The 19,015-nt window shown below is 38.0% G+C and overlaps 1 long non-coding RNA gene across 1 annotated transcript in view; it reads left to right on the top strand.

Annotated features, from left to right (window-relative positions):
• The first annotated feature begins 642 nt into the window (after positions 1-642).
• Positions 643-19,015, top strand: part of LOC122361512 — a 118,744-nt gene continuing 100,371 nt past the window's right edge. The window contains exon 1 of the long non-coding RNA XR_006252970.1: positions 643-752. This is a non-coding gene — a long non-coding RNA (uncharacterized LOC122361512). The remainder of the gene's footprint in view (positions 753-19,015) is intronic.

Raw genomic sequence — 19,015 nt, 5'->3', positions numbered from 1 at the left:
TGCTTATCTCATGAGCTTGCACATTTTAATAAGTGCTGTGAAGTCTCACAAGCCTCCACTGTTTCTCTGAAAGTTGCCATTTTTTCCGTAAGCTCACTTATTTAAATACTTTAAGGTGAATTACGTCATGCTCTGTAATGAATTAACGGCAACCAGGAGCTCAAACCACTGTCAGGTGAAAGAAATAAGAAATAATTTGAAGATGACAGGTGATGTTACCTTTAGCATAGATTGTCCAGAGCTTTGGAGTGAGAGGACATAGAGATCCGATTAGACAGATTACCTCATCATTGTTTGTTTAGAGTGGTGGGAAGACAGTGAACTTCATTTTGCTGGATGACTGCAGGCACTGTGATGGAAGGCTAATCAATTGATAGATTACGCAACTGATACGAGTGCCGCACTAAAGCTGTGAGTGACTCTGAGTAGGATTACCGTGGACTCAATGCACTGAATGACTGAGAACTAATAGCTACTGGGGCCACTGACACTGATATCTGCTTCTCAGAGAATCTGAATGCCAGACATTTCAAGCAGGCTTGTAGAGTTGGATTTGTCTAGGATTTCAGATTATAGCATATGTTGTAATACATCATCTAGTCAACTGGACATGTTTCTCATTGTTTCTCTGACGTTTCAGCTCTCATACAAGAAGCTTCCCATCTTTGTGGTTGGTGGGCATTCCTCTGCATTCCACCAAACCTTGTTGGACAAAACACTCTGGAGAAAACTTTGAAAGAAAGGGATCACAGGTTAGTGGAGTAAAGACTTTAAATAAGGATACACTGTTTCAGAGTTAAGAAGACTGCTGATGACCCTGTTTACACCTGGTATGTGGTCTCAGGCGAACCAGTCCTGCCAGTATAGCCATTTGTGCCTAATAGTAATTTGCATCTCAAATGCATCTGTGACCACCAATGATCCAGTTTTTTTTTAAGGTCGGGTCTCTGATTGTAATACACCAGTTAGTGTTGGGGTGCCTAATCTTGGTCCTGGAGGGCCAGTGTCCTGCAGATTTTACTTTAAATTGCCTCAACAAACCTTCCTGGAAGTCTCTTGCATACCTATTAAGACCATGATTAACTGGTGTGTTTAATTAGGCTTGAAGCTAAACCCTACAGGAAATCCCCGAGATATCGTGTTTTTGGATTTATGGAAAGCTCTAACACATCAAGAAATAAACAGAAAAAGTTATGGAAACAAGGAATGTCTTAAAATCTTAGGCATATTTATGTATTCCAAGGGTGTCTAGTCCTCCTCCTTAAGGATCTCCTGATGGGCCATTATCCTTCAGAGTTTATCTCAGACACACCTGAAAGCTAGTTAAGATGTTACTCTCTAGGCTGGTTTGATAGAGAAGGTCAGGCTTAAGTTTAATATGAATGTGGCTCTCAAGTAGCAGATTTGGACACCTCAGTGTGTCTTTTTAAACTTTATGTCAGACTACAAATGCTATAGTGTCAAATGCATTCTGACTACGTTTGCTACATTTTTATGCCATTTTATGTAATGAGTTAAAATGCAAGGGAATCTTTACCAAGAGTCTAGAACTGATCAGGCCACTTGGATAAATGGTGAAATGTATCCAGATCTAAAGAAGCATCCAGTTGAGCAGAATAATCTATTCTATTACATTCTATTATGGTCCAAACAGAAGAGAATTTTCCCAGAAGAACTGTAGCACAGAATTGTAAATTAAAGCACATTGATTTACATAAGCTCTTGACAGGTGGCACCAGGCAACAACGTCCATGCATTCTAAAACTGTTCTACCAAATCATACATTCATCTGTGTTCAACCAAGACTCCCCTACACCCCTGCCGAGTTGCCTTGAACCATCCCACCCACTTGGCTGCTGTGGAAAACATCCCCCTCCCTTCACTCAACCCCCTTATTCCTCTATCCTCACGGAAGATGTGATGACAGTGGTGTCAGCACAGGTCACAGTGATACACAGGGTCTGTTCACACCAAGCTGCCAATTCCTATTCTTTCTCTTTTTCTTCCTTCTCTCCTGTCACTAGTTTCTGGGTAAGTTTACAGGGTCCAAATTCCTGCCCATCAGCAGCTCTGCTTATGGCTCTGAGGTGTGGGGTTTCCAGATCTCTTGGCTTATAGGCTCATTTATTCTGGTCCTCGAAGCCAAACTCTAATAGAACACTGCTTTTTTGGGCACATGGAACAGGATTGACCTAATTGCATCACAACTAGGTTTTGACCAAGTGTGCAATAGTTCTGAACTAGACAATGATGCAATAAGAATTTTTATAGCTCGAAGTCAGAGGTACAATATTTTCAGCTTTTTCAGAAATTGCTTTGTAAATAAGAATAATCCATCACTGTTGACCAGCAGCAGCATCTTAATTATATGTTTATATAATAAAGCCATTCAGTAGCTAATAACAGTAAATAGGAGTTTTGTTGTACCTTGAAGGCATTTGTGTTTGTCCCATCGCTAAATGTTAGCAATTAGCTAGTCTTAGCTACTTATTATCATCTTAGTACATGTGGGCATTCTTTACGGTTGTGTCACTTTAATATTGTGAATGGAAAGATGTGACTAGACATTTTAATCAGTCCTTGCTAAAGAAATTTATTTTGTGATAGATGCTAATCAGGGAATTGAGTGTAAACATTAGGAGATAACTTTCCAAGTTTGATCCAAACTGCATCTGACACGGACTACGCAACAAGGTGTGAGTAAATGCTGAAGGCAGTGGTGGCATGCTGTATCTTAGAGACAGACCCTATAATACTTTTCAGATGGAATTCAGTCTTGCTTTACTCAACCAACGGCAGCTTTAGCTCGTCAATCTCAAATCATCATGTCGGCTCTGTCATATCGATTTCTACAGAAAGTAGTCCTAAAGTGGGCTTTCTTTATCAATCTTAGGGCTTGTTACCAGGCAACAAGATGACCAAACTCACTGGCCTGTTACCACGAAGGGCAGTAGAGGTAATTCTATGATTCAAACCTGCTGACTGTATTTTTCCCCCAACTGCTGTTTAGATTCTATTTTGTTGAATTTCGTTCTGAAACACTTTTGGTATTTACTCAAGATGTTTCACCCATTATGTTGTCCTTTTAAATGCATACTTACAGGACATTCAGTGATGGGTTTTATGTCATTTCAGTGTACTATGTAGTTTTACTAGAGTCCGGAGCATTTTAAAATGGAACATTGTATGCCCGTTTCCACAAATTTGTGTGATTCTTTAGGGCCTTCATGAAATATCTGCAACATACTTTGGTTAAAATTCCTCAATAGTCATGTCTCTTTAAATGATAATGAGCTACTGCTCAAGGTGGCAAAAATCCTTGTTCTAGGTGTATTATGATAAGGAAAGTGTTCACATGTTGTGTATTACTGCATGTAATTCATTAAAATAAAAATTTAATAAATAGTATTTTGTTTAAATATAAGTATTTTGTTTCAAAATGCAGTACTTTGATAAAAATGCATTTTTCTCATTTTTTATCAAAGTTCTCAGTCTAAAATATATTTCTAGTAAAACCTATCTGCATTCAAGCGATGAAAAAAACATGAGCACATAAAGAAAGAATAAAATTGACTATTTAGTTTGAAAGGAGAGGTAAGGTTTTTTTTATATATATAAATGTTCATATATGAATAGCAGAAAATATTCTGAAAGCCGTCAAAAAAAATTGTGAAAATTATCAAAAATGCTGCCAGTGGCTGACAACTTAAAAAAAAAAAAACGCTGACGGGGAAAGAATTAAAGGGTTAGTTTACCCAAAAATGAAAATTAGCCAATGTTTTACTCATCCTGAAAGCATCCTAGACTTTCTTCTTTCAGACTAAAGAAATTGGAGTGTTTTTAAAAACCTGCCTTGGTCCTCCAAGCAAGACTTTTTTTGTTCAGGAGTCCAAAAGTAGTCAAATAAAGTGCATGCATCAAAAAAAAATGTGGCTCACATGGTTTCGGGGGTGAATAAAGGGCTCCTGTTGTGAATTGTTGCAATTTTTTTATAAACACTTTTCCCTCACTTCTACTAATTGTCGTAAGCATAGGCTGTTTCTTTACATATCATCCTTTTATGCGTCTAATTCGTGACTACTGATTTGTTTTGATATGACATACTGTTGAGAAAATCAAGATGGCATGAAACTGTCACAGAAGATGTGTAATTGGAATTCCTGACTGAGCTGTCGGTATTTTTGATGACTAATGTAGAGATTTGTCATTTGTTCAATCACAGATGAACAGGTAATGCTTATATTTTCACAGCCAATATTTAATTGATGATTATGTCTTCCCTAATTTCACTCTATATGATGTGAACTTGTTGAATATAGATCTGCTGGATAAAGATTTCATTGCTGAATAAAGCAGAGCACGTAGCTTTATTTCCTTTTATCCTGAATCTGACATACATGATAAAGACGTGAATGTAAGGAATGACACGTGTGTATCATCAAGAATAATGGTTCTTTTGTTTTTGGAGTAATCAGACTTTATAATGAGATGCGAGAGCTTCCCTACAATTTTCATGCTCCTGAACCTAATCTTTCTGCTTGTGTGTTTACATACTTTTGCTTATTTCAACATTTGTTCTAACGCTACTATTTTGTTGTGATAATAATTCTGCTTGGTTGTTTGGAAAAAAGAAGGAGAGCTGGTGAGGGAAAGAAAAGGGACAATCCAGACAACCAACAAATCATCATGAAAATGTTAATGAGAAACGAAGAGGGGAAAAAAAGGAGATGAAACACAGGCTGCCCATACAAATTACTGTAATAAGCAGATCTACATTAAGGCTGCATAATATCCCCCACTGCATGGCTTATCACGAAGAAAAGCACCCGAAACGTCTATCTGGAGTGATTCTGAATTAATGTCTCATTACTCTTAAGCATCATCATTTTTGGATTTCATATCAAAATGGCAGCAAATTACACAGTAATTAGATATTTTGAGGGGGAAGAATTGCTTCTGGCAATAGATAAAATTACATCTCGGCTCAATGGGATGTGCACTGATGTTGCCTGGAGAAGACACCAGCTATCAATCGTTGGACGTAAAGTGTGTGTGAGAGCGTGTGTGTAAGGGTGACCTCACTCTATGAGCTCAGAGCACCAGGCATGCTTTACTGCCGCCACTTTATGCAGTCAGACCGCATCTCTGCTCTGCATCTGTGCTCAACTGATCGCAAACTCTTAGACGCCCAGAACATTTACAACTGGGGGGATATAATGTAGAATGGTCTAGACGTCTCTTGTCCATTAACGTTTTTACGCGTACATACGGTGTATATATATTGAAAATATTTACATGTTAGAGTTACATGTATATTGCTTATATTGCAAATAAATAAAATATATATATATATATTTTTATATACATTCGTGTGGGTATTTATATAAACATAATAAATATACACAGTACATACACGCGATACTACATAAACACAAACCTTTGTTTTGTATGCAATTAATTGTTTGAAAGCACTCACTATATATATATATATATATATATATATATATATATATATATATATATATATGCCAACATGACACATCACATTTGATTATTTTATTTAAATATTTATTTATTTTTGGCAACCACAGTTACCTGTTGTGCTATTTATTCGAATTTTTTATTTATTGCTGCTATTATTATTATTTACCTTTTTAAAGTTACGTTTGAGCCTTTTTTCTTTTTTTTTTTTGATGGCTGATGGGGGGTTGTATTTCACATCCTTATCATCCTATTTAAATGTGACTCTAGAAGGCTGAACCCCTCAGCAATACTTCAAAATACTTACCTCAATCCACAAATAATTATGAGTCCTCTTCACTGAGGGCAAATGTGACTATTACGTGTCATACTGCTACATAATGAAGCATGAAGGCTGGAGATGTGAGGAGCATCTGCAGAGTCATAGACTGATGGGGATCTCATTTCCTAGCAGACCCTTGGGGCCCCCGTAGCACATCTGAGGCCCTGCCCACTCAACATCCATCTCACCCTCCACCCGCTTCTGTCCATGCTCTGTCAAGTTCACGGCTCGTGTGCCATCAGCAGCCAAGCTGTGTGGCAATGGCACAGAGTCCCATGACAAGATGAGAGCCAGACGATAGGGTCGTGCAACTGGGTAGGCAGTATATTGAGTATTAAAATGTTATCCTGTCTTATGAATTTTAGTGTCACGAACAGGATTAAACCCACGAAAGATCCAATCTTCAGTATGCAAGGTTAGTTAAAAAAAAAATCAAATTAAATTCAAATATTTCAAAGGTTTATTGTCCTCTAACTGTGTCCCCCCATCTGCCTTACTCCCTCTAGGAATATCATGTGTTATTTCAATTAACTCCAGGTTAAATGAACATCAGCAGATTCGGGGATGAGTGGAACGTGTGACAGTTTTTTCTTTTTTTTTGGTTTTTGATGAAGTTAAAGACAGCATTACCCTGGGCAAATCTAATTAGAATTGTTAATGTTCCTACCACACCCCCTTTTGAAAAGTCTTGAAATTAGTTGCCACACTTTTTCCCCCATTATTTATTCTTTCATGTTGACACTTTCTAATTTCCAAGATCTGAGGATGATTAAATTAAGACCATTAATATGGTGAGCGAGTCCCAACGCCGACAATCGCGGGCACCCACAGCATGCATTTAAATATAGATTTAATATCTAGGACTGCAGAGAGAGTGTTTTCATCAGTGGTCTAAAGTGCTTAGTGTGCAGTTCAGGGAGATGTGCTCCTAAACATCAAAAATACATTTCTGCAAAAGGGGGAGGGATTTTGTCTTTAATGAGAAGTTGAATCCCAGCTCCAGTCATCCTCCACCTTTCTCAGTACATTAGGCAGAGAGCGCGCAGAAATATCCACGCAAATTTAATTATGTTCATATTAAAGGAGGTTCTGACAAGGGAGGTAGCTGTGCTGCACGGATGAGAGGCTCCTATAGTTGTTCTGGCGCAGTAGCTCATCCCGGATTGATGATTTAACAGCACAACTCTGGCCCTGACATCCAAACGGATCTGTGGAACGGAACTCTTTTACAAATCGGTCAAAATTCTACTCTGCAGAACTGAACCTTAAAGGTAGTTTTCTGCAAATCAATACGGCTCAGAATAATGTGTTAACATCCGCAGAACGCTTACTCTGAAGGCCTGAAATGCCTCGTCCTGAAAGCAGTGTAAATATTATGAGGAAAATGCTATCATGGAGGTGGCGTGTAATTTTTGAATGGTGGAATGGGGAAAATAATGCTCGCTTTGACACTGTGACTGTCTGGAAAATGCTTGATGGGAAAATGGCACGTATCAAATTGCAGTCCTGGTCACCTTTGCCCTCTGCCAGGAACCTTTTCTGGTGTCTTCAGGAAGACGTAGAATAGTTTTGAAAAGTGATGCTGATTTGAGACCTTTTTGCAAAATGGTGTGTGATGGCTGTTTTCTCGCAGAAAAAAAGGACCTAGCGGTGAGAGCATGTAGCTGTGGGAATCATGTGGGGGACTTGAGTTCAAATCCACTGAACACAACCGTGCTTTGATTCGCTCTAATACGATTGGTGCCTGTTTATATTGAGCATGTTTAATGGAATGCGTCAGTCATAAATGAAAGTTATCATTTGCTCACCTCCATGTTGTTCCATGCCTTTCTTTCTTCTAAGCAGCACACACACACACAAATAAATTTTTAAACAATGTTTAGTAACCAAAGAGTTTTAATTCCCTTGACTTCCATTGTATCCTCAAAAAAAACAAAAACTTTTGTGTGACATATGGCAATGTCACGCAATATGGCAATGTTCACGCGGATCTGCGAAAACGACTAAAGGGTTCGTATTATGCATGTCAGGCCAGTAGGTGGCGATGTCATGTTATAAGGGAACACAACACGTCTGCGCAGAAAGTTTTGGTTAGTTTAGTCAGAAACTAAACACATAATACACATTAGCATGATGGCACCATTTCATTTCGCAAATCGCGGTTTCGTATATTTTCGTATATTTCGCAAGCTTTCATCTTGCATTTTGAAACCCGTTTTTCAAAATGTTTGTTCCCCAAAATGCAGTTGGGGTGTAAATGACAGGCCAAATCCATTAAATGTGTTTTTTAAAAAAAAAAAGAAATGTTCTTTAGCCCAGATTTGTTGGTGAAAAACATACTGAAGGATAGTTGGTTGTTATACATGTCAACCAGACATGTCATATGGTCTCTTCCTGTCTAATTAGTGGTTCTTCGCCAGAATAACCTTCAATGTTTCATCAAAGATTAGGCTATCTCATACTATTCTAGTGCAGACACATTGAAAAATACTATATCCTCTGTGAAATAACCCATGATGTTCCTCTTCGTGTGTTTGTTGCAGATTAGGTTGTGTCTATTTGATCTATTACATTATAAACCCTTGATTAAGTATTGGCGTTTTGGCTTTGATTCTCCACACTGCCCTGATTAATTCTAGTTTTGTGTCTAAACCTACATCATTTCTTCGTTGTTGTTTTTTTTTTGGTGAGGTATTACCAGATTCCTAACCGAAGCATGTAGAAAACACAATTTAATTAATTAATGTACAAACACACACTCACCCCGTGTCTACACAGAGTTAATTTGATGACAGCATTCACCTGGACATCATTACAGTGAATAATTTCCAGCGCTTCCCTGTGTTAAAGCTCCTGGAAAAAAATCCATTACAGAAGAATATATGCAGAAAACTCTCATTTAGGAAGACAGCGGGGATTTTTCAGTCTGCCGGTAGCTGACAGCACATCAACACATTCCTGAATATGCAGTTTGATATTCATAATCTGCCCAGCAGTGGGCTGTTGTGACCAGTTTTAATCTCAAAAGCTGTTGTTTGCGGTGGCTCGATGTGTTTATTGCGGCTCAGCCTGGGAAATTCCCTTAAATTTAAGAATTTCTCGACCGCCTGATTTGAATGTAACTGAGATTGAACTGTTTTTCATATACACCATCAAAAGAAATCAATACAAAATCTCCACAGAAGAATGAACAACGTTATACAGGCTTACATCAGCCTGTGTGTTCATTGGGAAGAACCGCATGGCCTAATGAATGGAAATTAATGTATGTTTTCAGAGCCAAAATAGCCCATAATTACACAATTACCCTCTGATGGAGAAGGTATGCAGGGTTTTACACCAACAACATTTAGGTTTGCTGAAAAATATGCCTTTGAAATTACTTTGTAAACAAAAGGAACAGGCATGAAAAATATTAGCATTGCTTTGTAAGGTATGAAGATGGCGGCTTCAAGGTTGTGCGTACCATTCAGGTGATAGAATAGTTTTTGGTGGGGATCAGCAAAAAGTATTATAGCATTATGTAGCTATTATATGGCACATACTGACACTTTTTTTCTGTATATGTATATAAATATGCTATCATGGAGGTGGCGTGTAATTTTTGAATGGTGGAATGGGGAAAATAATGCTCGCTATACTGTGACTGTCTGGAAAATGCTTGATGGGAATATATATCAATATATATATATATCTATATATCACTTTTGTGGAATTGTCTTTGCAAGTTTTAGGTCCTTGCTAATTTCTTGAACGTCTGACAAGTGATTTCTGCATGTTCATAATTGCAGTCAGCGCAGGTATGACTAATGTTGACTGTTTCTCTTTTCTCATTTGCCACAAGTGTCTCTTTTCTCTCTCTAGTTGGAATTAATGAAATAATACAGTGACGTTTGAATTGGTGTGACCACTCAGACAGCTCTTCGGTTTCCAAACACAATTATGCAGTAAGTATGATGCTCGGTGATAGACAAAACAGCAGGAGCTCATGAATATGCATGATGTGTCTTGGAATATAAATTAACAGGGGCTGGCCTCTCAGCTGACCCACTTAGGCTGTCAATTACTATTCTGACAGGATGGCTCTGATAGGACAAAACCACAATCATTCTTAGCATTCACCGTTTACTAATTTACCTGCGCATATGGGATCATTTAAATGTCCTCATACAGACATAAGAAATGGCTTCGTTGGGTGTGCTTTACATTTGAATAAGACAGAAATACATTGATTTGTGTAAAGCAGGGGGAAAAGTCTGATACATAAATAAACAGATGTGCAAACAGATTAATTTAAAATATAGAAGTCAACATGCTTTCTTAATGGAAATAAATAAGCTGTTAGCTTGCTAATCAAAGACTAAGCAGAAGAAATAAAGTATACCAGCTGATGTTTTGGTAATTCAATATGATACATGATGTGTAATGTAAAACTCATTTTTAGATATAAACAACATATTTTTTTTTTAATATATGCATGCATGTGTTTGTATTTATATACACATAATAAATATACACAACACACACTTATTCAGGAATAGCATAGTAATATGCTACTTTTTTGGTAAATTATGGACATGGAATGCGAGGCTAATTCTTTATTTTTTCTTTTATATATTTAATTTATTTAATTAGCTTTATTTCCCGATTCAGTCACCGGCTCTTTCTTACTTACTTGAGCTTGTACGCACATTTGCACTCTTCAAAAACAGTGTTTTCAAACTCTTGAAAAACTAAGATGTAAATAAAATTTTTATATATTAGAAATGAAGTATTTCAATTTGAGTGAATGTCAGCTTTGTGGCGCTGTTTGCGAATGTTGAATGCTGAAGTTTTGGGAAACACTGACTTTTTAAAAAAAACAAACAAATAAACTTTGGGTAAGTGGCTAAAAATCTAATCAAAGCTTAAATAATATAAGATTATAAGTTTTAGGAAACATACCAGACACTCCAGGAAGAAGACATTTTAAAATAAAAGTCATATTTAAAATAGATCTCATAGAAACTTCTTTAAAATTGAAGTCAAAATCCATCCACTTTAGATGACACATTAAACACTTAGCGACTTTCTCTTTCACATGCAAATGATTGCAGTGCTGTGTGGGTAATGGGGAGCAGACTCAACTATTCAGATGTCTGCTATATTATCAGCTCTCGCCGTGGGTATCCTGTGTGAGTGAGTGAGAGCGTGAGTGGGAAGGAGACACAACACAAGCCTCTGTCTCTGTTTGTCAGACTGCGTGCATGTCTGCATGTATGTGCGTATATTTTTGGTGACTCAGTGCTGCTAGGTGATTATTAGACTAAGAAGTCATTTTCTACTCCTAGCATGTGACACGGCCTGGCAAAGAACCAAATGAACTTTGACACTGTGGTTTTCTTCAAATGCAAAACAGTGACTCTTCAAAAGGAGAGAGGGAAAAGCACTTCTGGCTTAAATCCAAGGGTTGGGCACCATGCGTACCAGTTTAAGCTTCGTGGATTATGTGACCTAGGTGTATAAATGAGTTTTTGTGCCTTGGGCTATAAAAATGTAGACCAGGTAAGAACCGGTGATGAATAATACAGGTGCCTGTTAAACTTTCCGAAATAGTGTTTTGCCAGGTGCAGAAAACCTGATGGAGTTTCAAATGAAAGTTTAGGAAGACCGTGTCCACATAATCCTGCCAATCACAACAGAACAAGACTAAAATAACATCTGTTTACCTCACTTCACTCTGACAATTTAGCAATCATTTGCAGCGGGCAAGACGACACACCTGCATTTCTTTAATTATTATAACTTGGAGGAAATATGTACGTCTCAGATTGCAGCTACCATCCCAACCCCAATAGGTCTACTCTCCATTGCCCCACAAGTAGCTCTGCACATGCATATAACTTCATGAGCTGGCAGCAAGCACAAGTGAAGAAAATCAATAACCATCCAAGACTCTCGAGGACTCACTCAACGCCCAGTCCCGCAAACCTATCAAATCACTGCAATCTCGTTCTCTGCCTAGTGACAACCATCCTCCCTCCTTATACCCCCGTCCCGTCCCGTCCCCTCCTCCGGCCTTGCTGGGACTCTGTTAGCATTGTTAATGGGCATTGTTGCTGAATGAGGACCTCTGCTCCTCTCTCTACATCACAGCTCCCAACTCTGGCAGATGGATGGGCCTGACCTCGCTATCAGCTGGTCCCAGACACAAAGTCCGAGAGTGGCGTAACAAAGTAGGAGGAATGATGCCTCTGCCGGGAGACCGAGAGAAAGCCAGGCCTCCATAATGAAGTCAGGGTCCATTGTGGAAAGTCGTGGATAGGAGCGTGGAGACCGCAGGGAGTGAAGGGGTCCGTACAAAACTGTGCTCCCAGCCATGAGAAGGAGGAGGAGGGAATCCAGACCCACTCGTACCCCCTGCCCCGTGATGAATGGCAGTAGTTGCTGAAAGTGAAATGCGCTGGTGTGCCTTGGCAAAGACCAAAGGAGAAGGAGTCTGTCTGGAAACCGGGAGACAAACTCAGCAACTGTCCTTGAGCGAGCCAGAGTCGCATCCACAGTATCCTACTTTTCAAATGGACAATCAAGTGGAAAGCTGGTGTAGAGTTTCAGGGAATTGGATGAGGGTTTCGTATACATTTTAATAGAGCTGTGTTCATGATGTTACTTGATCGACTTGTTGTGTAAGGTCATCTACGGAGGGATAACAAATGAACAAACAACTTTTTAAAAACAACATAAATGAAAACTAGTGCAAGTACCTACAAGTCTTTCTGGCAAGCAAGTAAACATGTTGGTATTTAGCAACACTATTGAGTGAATGCTATTCATTCAAGACTATTTTATATAATTTTTATATCTAATTAGTTCTTTGCAATCAAGGTGGACAAATGCGTGGTTGAAATCACACATTTAGGCATTTAGGATTAGGGGGACCACATGCAATAATTTAATAATCAAGCACCAAAAGAACCCATATCAGTCAAACACTAATCTGAATTTGAATATGGTGGTTACAGCCTTGGGTAATGTATAAATGAGAACAGAACGATCAATATGCATAGGTTTCTCATGAATATCAAACATCATTTAATTAACATGACACAGCACGGGCCAATCGGGTTCATTCAGCTTCTCTATGCCTCACCGTCTCCATGGATGAGTATCACGAAATCTCTATTGTAATCAACAGTAGTGTACGGAGGATCTCTGAGACTTAGTGCAAGAGACAAAGAAAGAGAGTGAGAGATTGTCTAAGGACTGGACCATGGCTGCTCCCCCAGCCTCGCTGGATCCCCACCATCTGCCCCAGCTGCTGCCTCTCTTTAACTGCCATTCTGATTGACAATGAACCCAAAGCCCTGTGATAATTGTGGCTGCTTGGTGACTTGGGCAGGTAATGCCTTCCTTTCAGGATTTATCAAGCTCCATCTGTTCCTGTTGGTATCTGACAGAGTTAAATCCCCCATCCCCACCCTCACACCCCCTTCCTTCCCTGCCCCTCGTGCTTATTTCCTCAAGGGTCCAGAGGCCCCACTAGTCAAGCAAATATTGGGCTTTTGTGCAAGGATGCTTATTAGAGAGCTACACGGTGACCCAGAGGGGTAACCACACCTACGAAAGAGGGGGGCATGAAGGCATATTTGTTCAGTCATTAACTAAAGATAAAAGACTCCTTGTGGCCAGATCCCTTCCTCCTGTCCTGGTTTTTGACTCACAGTCTCACACAAGTGTTGTGTGTCGTGTGTCACGAACAATTAGAGGTGGAGTTCTATCACTTTCTTCTGCGTATTCTCCATTTCTGCCTTACACGGTACCTTACCCCGGACTTTGCCTCATGGGAGGCTATTCAGAGAAGTGTGATACCCAGAGGTGTCGAATCACCTGGAGCAGGTGCACTCCAAGTGCTGGTTAGAGTTGACCGTGCGTGTCTAATGTAATTGGTTGGGATTGTGTTTAAATCAGGTAAGGTGTCTCTAAATTATCTAAAGTAAACTGTACCTTAGTGAGTTGCTTACGGTGTAACTGAAGTGAGTAATTCATGTCAGCAAATGAAATTGTTTTCAAACAGGTTTCTGTAAGATTTCCCCATGTCTGCCATTGGTCAGATTGTCCCACCCCAAACTCACGCCATTGGTTGAGCCACTGTTGCTGTGTGGGATGTCAAAACAACAGGGCAACGTTTTGATAGTGCCACGGAGACAGTGTTTACACTTTCTGGGTAAATAAACCTATGGCTGCATTACTCATAGTATGCATATTAACTTGGGATAGGAGCAAGTATTACACCAATTTTAAACACAACTTTTTAAAAATGCAAACAGAGACTAATGAGTTTGTGAATTAAGATTTAAAAGTATGTGTCATAAATAATAGGAAATAATGCATTAGTATAAGACAGGTTGAACTGGACTGGCACTCAAGTGGTATGCATTACCGTGAATTCTGATTTTCACAATACTGGGGATTATTTTTGCATACAGGTTATTTTTTATAAACTGTTAATATTCTCTCCCTGCTAGACAAGACAGTCACTGTAAACAAAAACAACGTTTTGAGTAGACATTAAATCTAGTGTGTATTATAGTTTAGTATGGCCAAGAAATGTCCTTTCATATATGATGATTCACAAAATCCATAAAAATTTGAATAAACCGAAGCATATTCTATGTGTGTAGTAATACCTAAATATAATTTCCGATTAAGCTCATAATGGAACATATGTATGTAAACTTCCCTAAAATTATCATTGTAACAATTGAAAGATACAGAGACAGCTGAAGTAACAGAGAGAAGCTCACTGCTGCTACAGAGGCCCCTGCCAAGCTTATTTCTCCATTGCCAGATTCATGTTAGTTTTTGGCTCCTTTATACGAAATATGTCAGTTTTACTTTGCAGAAATAGAGCGATCCTAGCCATGTGTTTGCTAATTATAGGCAGCATATTACCATCTGTTGAGAGCAGATATAATTTTGGGTCAAAATAATCAGATAATGTGTAGATTTAGAGAAATTAGTATACAAAGATTACACTGAAGTTTTATCTTTTAGTAGGGTATTGGCTGAGTCATACAATGCTATGTAAAATTTACTTAGCAAGACCGTACATGTAGTTTAAAAAAATATATGTATAATTTATGTAATATAAACCTATGTATGATATTTAAAAAGGAACTGGAGCCTTATAGTGCAGGGCTACATAGAGATAAACAAATTCCAGTTTGTACTGCATATAATGAGATTAAATTCATAATCAAAGCCAGTTATGCTTGTTCAGAAGAGGTATGCACTGAGAACATAATGTTCAACAAACCATTACGTACTGTATATTAAAAGGTCCATTTATATTAACAAAATTAGCTCTCTCCACTAGAATCAGCTCATTAAATCTAACTACCACATGCAATCAGAGATCAAGGCTTGGAAGGGAAGGAAAAACATCCATATGAGTTGAAAGTAAATTACATTGGAAAATTGAATAACAGTCTGCTGATTATAAACACCTCGGTCAGAGGTTATACTCACTTAAATACTTTGGTTTTTCTAGAGAGTAGTAACTAACACTGCTCCATAAAATTAGAAAACAAAAAATGTTTAATATAGAATAATGTTGGCACAGGGAATATACGGTACACTTCTGGATGTAGAAGAATAGTTTGTGTGAAATGAGTAGCAAGATAACCTAATGCAAATCAATGAAACAATGGTATGTATATGTTGTTACTTGGAAAACACATTTAAAGTACAGATTTAATTATCTAATTGTGAAATAAGGCCTGTGTAAGAATCTAGCTAAAAAGCGAAACAAAGCAGATGTAATGAGATGTAAATTCAAGTCCCATAAGTGTAGTTGTTATATTTTTTTTCTTGACATTTACAACAAGCAAATGATGAACGGCAATGGACCGAGTGCGTATCCCAGTGGGATTGTGGCAGAATTTCAATGCCAAATGATGTGGATAGATCTAGGAGAATCAAAATGAAAGACTGTTGTTAATGCTTCAGTCACTAAGAGTGAAAAGCAGTTTTGGTTGAACAGCCAGCATTGAACCCAGATTGTTGAGGTTAAGCAGATTGTTCTGGGCAAAAAAAGTTGACTGGTATTTGACTAAATGCCAACTTATAATTCCAAACATCCAGAAGAAAGGCATTGGAGAAGGTCAGAGGAAGCAGCAAGATGTTGAAAGTAGGAGATGAATGTGCTGATCTTGAACGGAATAAATGTCTTGGCTGATCTGATGTCAGAAGAGAGGGCAGAAAGTGATGTATAACCCTGAGGTCATCAATGCATTTTCTTCCACTTCGTCTCTGCCGTCCACAGTGAGATTTTGTTTTATCTGCGGTTATTTGTTAGCTGGTGACTGGTGGTAAAACAACAAATCCGTGGAACCAGAAGTCAAAGCACATTAAATGACTTCTAAAAAAGTGGAGTTCTTGGGGGAATGTTGTCTTATTTAAAACAGCGTAAAAGTAACGGTCCATGATTCATGCCTTGCCCATGTTTTGGAGGACAAAATGCAATTGTCAGAGGAGAAATGGAGGTCCTTGTCAACCTCTGTTACCCAGGTTTGGTGTGACCCCAGAGGATACTAAGTCTCAAGAATCTCTCACTTCAGCCTGGGGCTAAAGCCAATGAAGAATATCTGACAGGCATTTGGGTTGTTGGTTTGAGGTGAGAACTTTTTCTAGGCCTTAGCAGGGTAATGATGGCCTGGACCTTAAGTAAGTTGGTGGCTGAAGTCAGTAAAGGTGTAAAGAAAGCTTAAGAATCTGATTTGAGCAATACCTGATTGGTAACTAGGTTGTAATTTAGATTTTAAAGCTGCACTCAAGTCATATTTGATTGAGTGCATTTCTAATGACCAAAAGAAAAATTACATTAACACTATTGCCTGCATTAACACTAGTTTACAGTTCATCACTGTTATTTTAGTTTATAATAAGCTGTTTAATTTTTGTCGCTGAATAAGATTTTATTTCAGCTTTTATTATAGAGAGAGAGAGAAAGGATGGATTTGTTCAAAATAGTACTTCAGCAAATCAACATTTCTTGTTTTTGTTTTTGTTTTTGTTTCTTTTTTTTTTTTTTTTTTTAAGATTAGTTTACGATTAATTAAAATTTAAGTTGTATGCAATTGCAGCTTCGCTTTCTTGGCTACATTGCACAGAAAAGCAGCATGTTGCCTTAATAGCTCTTAAGAGATATTTGTCAGATATTATCCAAAAAAGCAATTCATCGAGCAACAATTCATCAAATTTACATTAAATTGTGTCGTGGGCAAACTAGGATGTTTGTAACATTGTGATGTTTGATTGCCCGGTGCTCAGTGATAACCCGCATCAAATATGTATTCATTGTAATAAATTGCAGTTAGTTTTTGGAATTTAGCATCTCTCATTTTGCCCTTTAGGGTTATATCCCAAAGGTCAGAGATTGCAATGCATTGTAAGAGCTTTATTAGCATATGTTTTAGAGATTTGTCATTAGCCTGCTATTTGTCGGTCATGAGACCTTGACACACTACACTGAGGCCCTCATTCATCATAAATACACTACAGGAATACAGGCATTCAAAAGGCCTTTGTTTCCTCATTAATATTCATATGCTCGTTTGCATTGTTTTCCCGCTTCAGCTCTTTCTTTTCCTCTCTCTCTTTCTTTACCAGGCTTCTCGGTCTTATTTTCTCCCTGACTCACTTTACTTCAGTGAATTTGGGGTTGAAAGCTCTTTACTTTATGATGTCGATCTTTGGAAAATCTCTCAAAAGAAGGATTTTCCTTATCATGACTAGCTACTGTGACAGTTTAAAGTGTTGCACATTTTCAATCCAGTCCAATACGAGCAATCTCTGTAGGAATTCAGGCTGCACAGCATTTCAGCATCAAACACACATCTCATTATCTAGTCACTGACTCAAGGGTTTAAAGGTACAAATTTGCCTAAAAATAGAAATTCTGTCATCATTTACTCACCCGTATGTTGTTCCAAACCTGTATGACTTTCTTTTTTAATTTTTTTTTTTTCTGTGGATAACAAAGCCAACCGTTCAAGTTGGTTTTATAAACTGGAGCTGAGGTTTGTTGAAAATATTTGACTAAAAAGAATCGTTCATTAGCGAATCATATTTTCTAGTTGGAGCTGGGGTGGATGTCAATCTTTTTAAACTTAAGCTTAAATTGCGATCTGTTTCTTAGGCAAATGTACCATATGGCTTCAGAACAATTATATGTAATGCAGCTGAAGTAATCCGGACTGCTATTTTACATTTTTGATGCTTTCATGTTCGTTTCACGTTTGAAGCTTAAAAATTCAGTTCAGCTTTGTAATAATTGTGTGGGGGTTTTTTTTTGTGTTTCACAGAGAAAAAATGGTCGGGAAAAACATGAAGCTAAGTGTGTTTAACTTTTAGGTAAACTATCCCTTTAAATGTAACTACTTTTCTGTGAGCTTCTGAGACCAGAGATAGATAGATTCAGACAACCAATCAGCTTTTACTAACCCATCTGTGCTGTTTGCAGATTGTAATTGTTTGACAGTTTTTGTTTATGTCATGTCATTTGCATTCGAACTGACCATGCTATTAAGCAAGTTGAACGATGCTCAATCATTGGACAGTTTTTTATTTTTTTTTATTTTGCTGCAATATTATCTGTCCTGGCACTTTAACTCGACCAGGTTGGTCTTGTTAATATTTTTAGATATTTTAATATACCGTTTACAAATACATCTTTTGTATGTTTGGGAATTTTTACAGATGAACTGGTCCGAACCTTTCTAGACTGGCCTAGACATCTGTCATGTTGTATGATAATGTACGTGTTAATAAGTATGCAGATGCGCAAAAATACTTGCATGCTAGAACCGGGATTAATATACAAATGCTTAAAAGGTCGCATTTGTTTGCCACTTTCAAAACTGGGTACCTGGTTATGTAAAACCAGGACCTTCCATATTGCATCAAAGATTTGCTTGTTATTTTTGCCTGCTGATCCAAAGCTGCTTGTTTTTTTCTATCACATTATGAACTTCCCCCTGCTAAGTAAATCGTTATTATTGACTTTTCATTACAATATAATGGAAAACACAACTTATTCCTCATTTACACTTCACAGACACCCTCGCTCATTTTAATTGGAACACTGCAGGAGCATTTATGATGCCTTCTTTTGACACTTTCTTAATGTACTAAACAAATGTCTTGCCCCGGTGCCCTCAAGGAGATCATGCT

The sequence above is a fragment of the Puntigrus tetrazona genome, chromosome 17 (genome assembly GCF_018831695.1).
Source record: "Puntigrus tetrazona isolate hp1 chromosome 17, ASM1883169v1, whole genome shotgun sequence".
Taxonomy (NCBI): Eukaryota; Metazoa; Chordata; class Actinopteri; order Cypriniformes; family Cyprinidae; genus Puntigrus; species Puntigrus tetrazona.
This window is presented reverse-complemented; position numbering and strand designations above follow the sequence as displayed.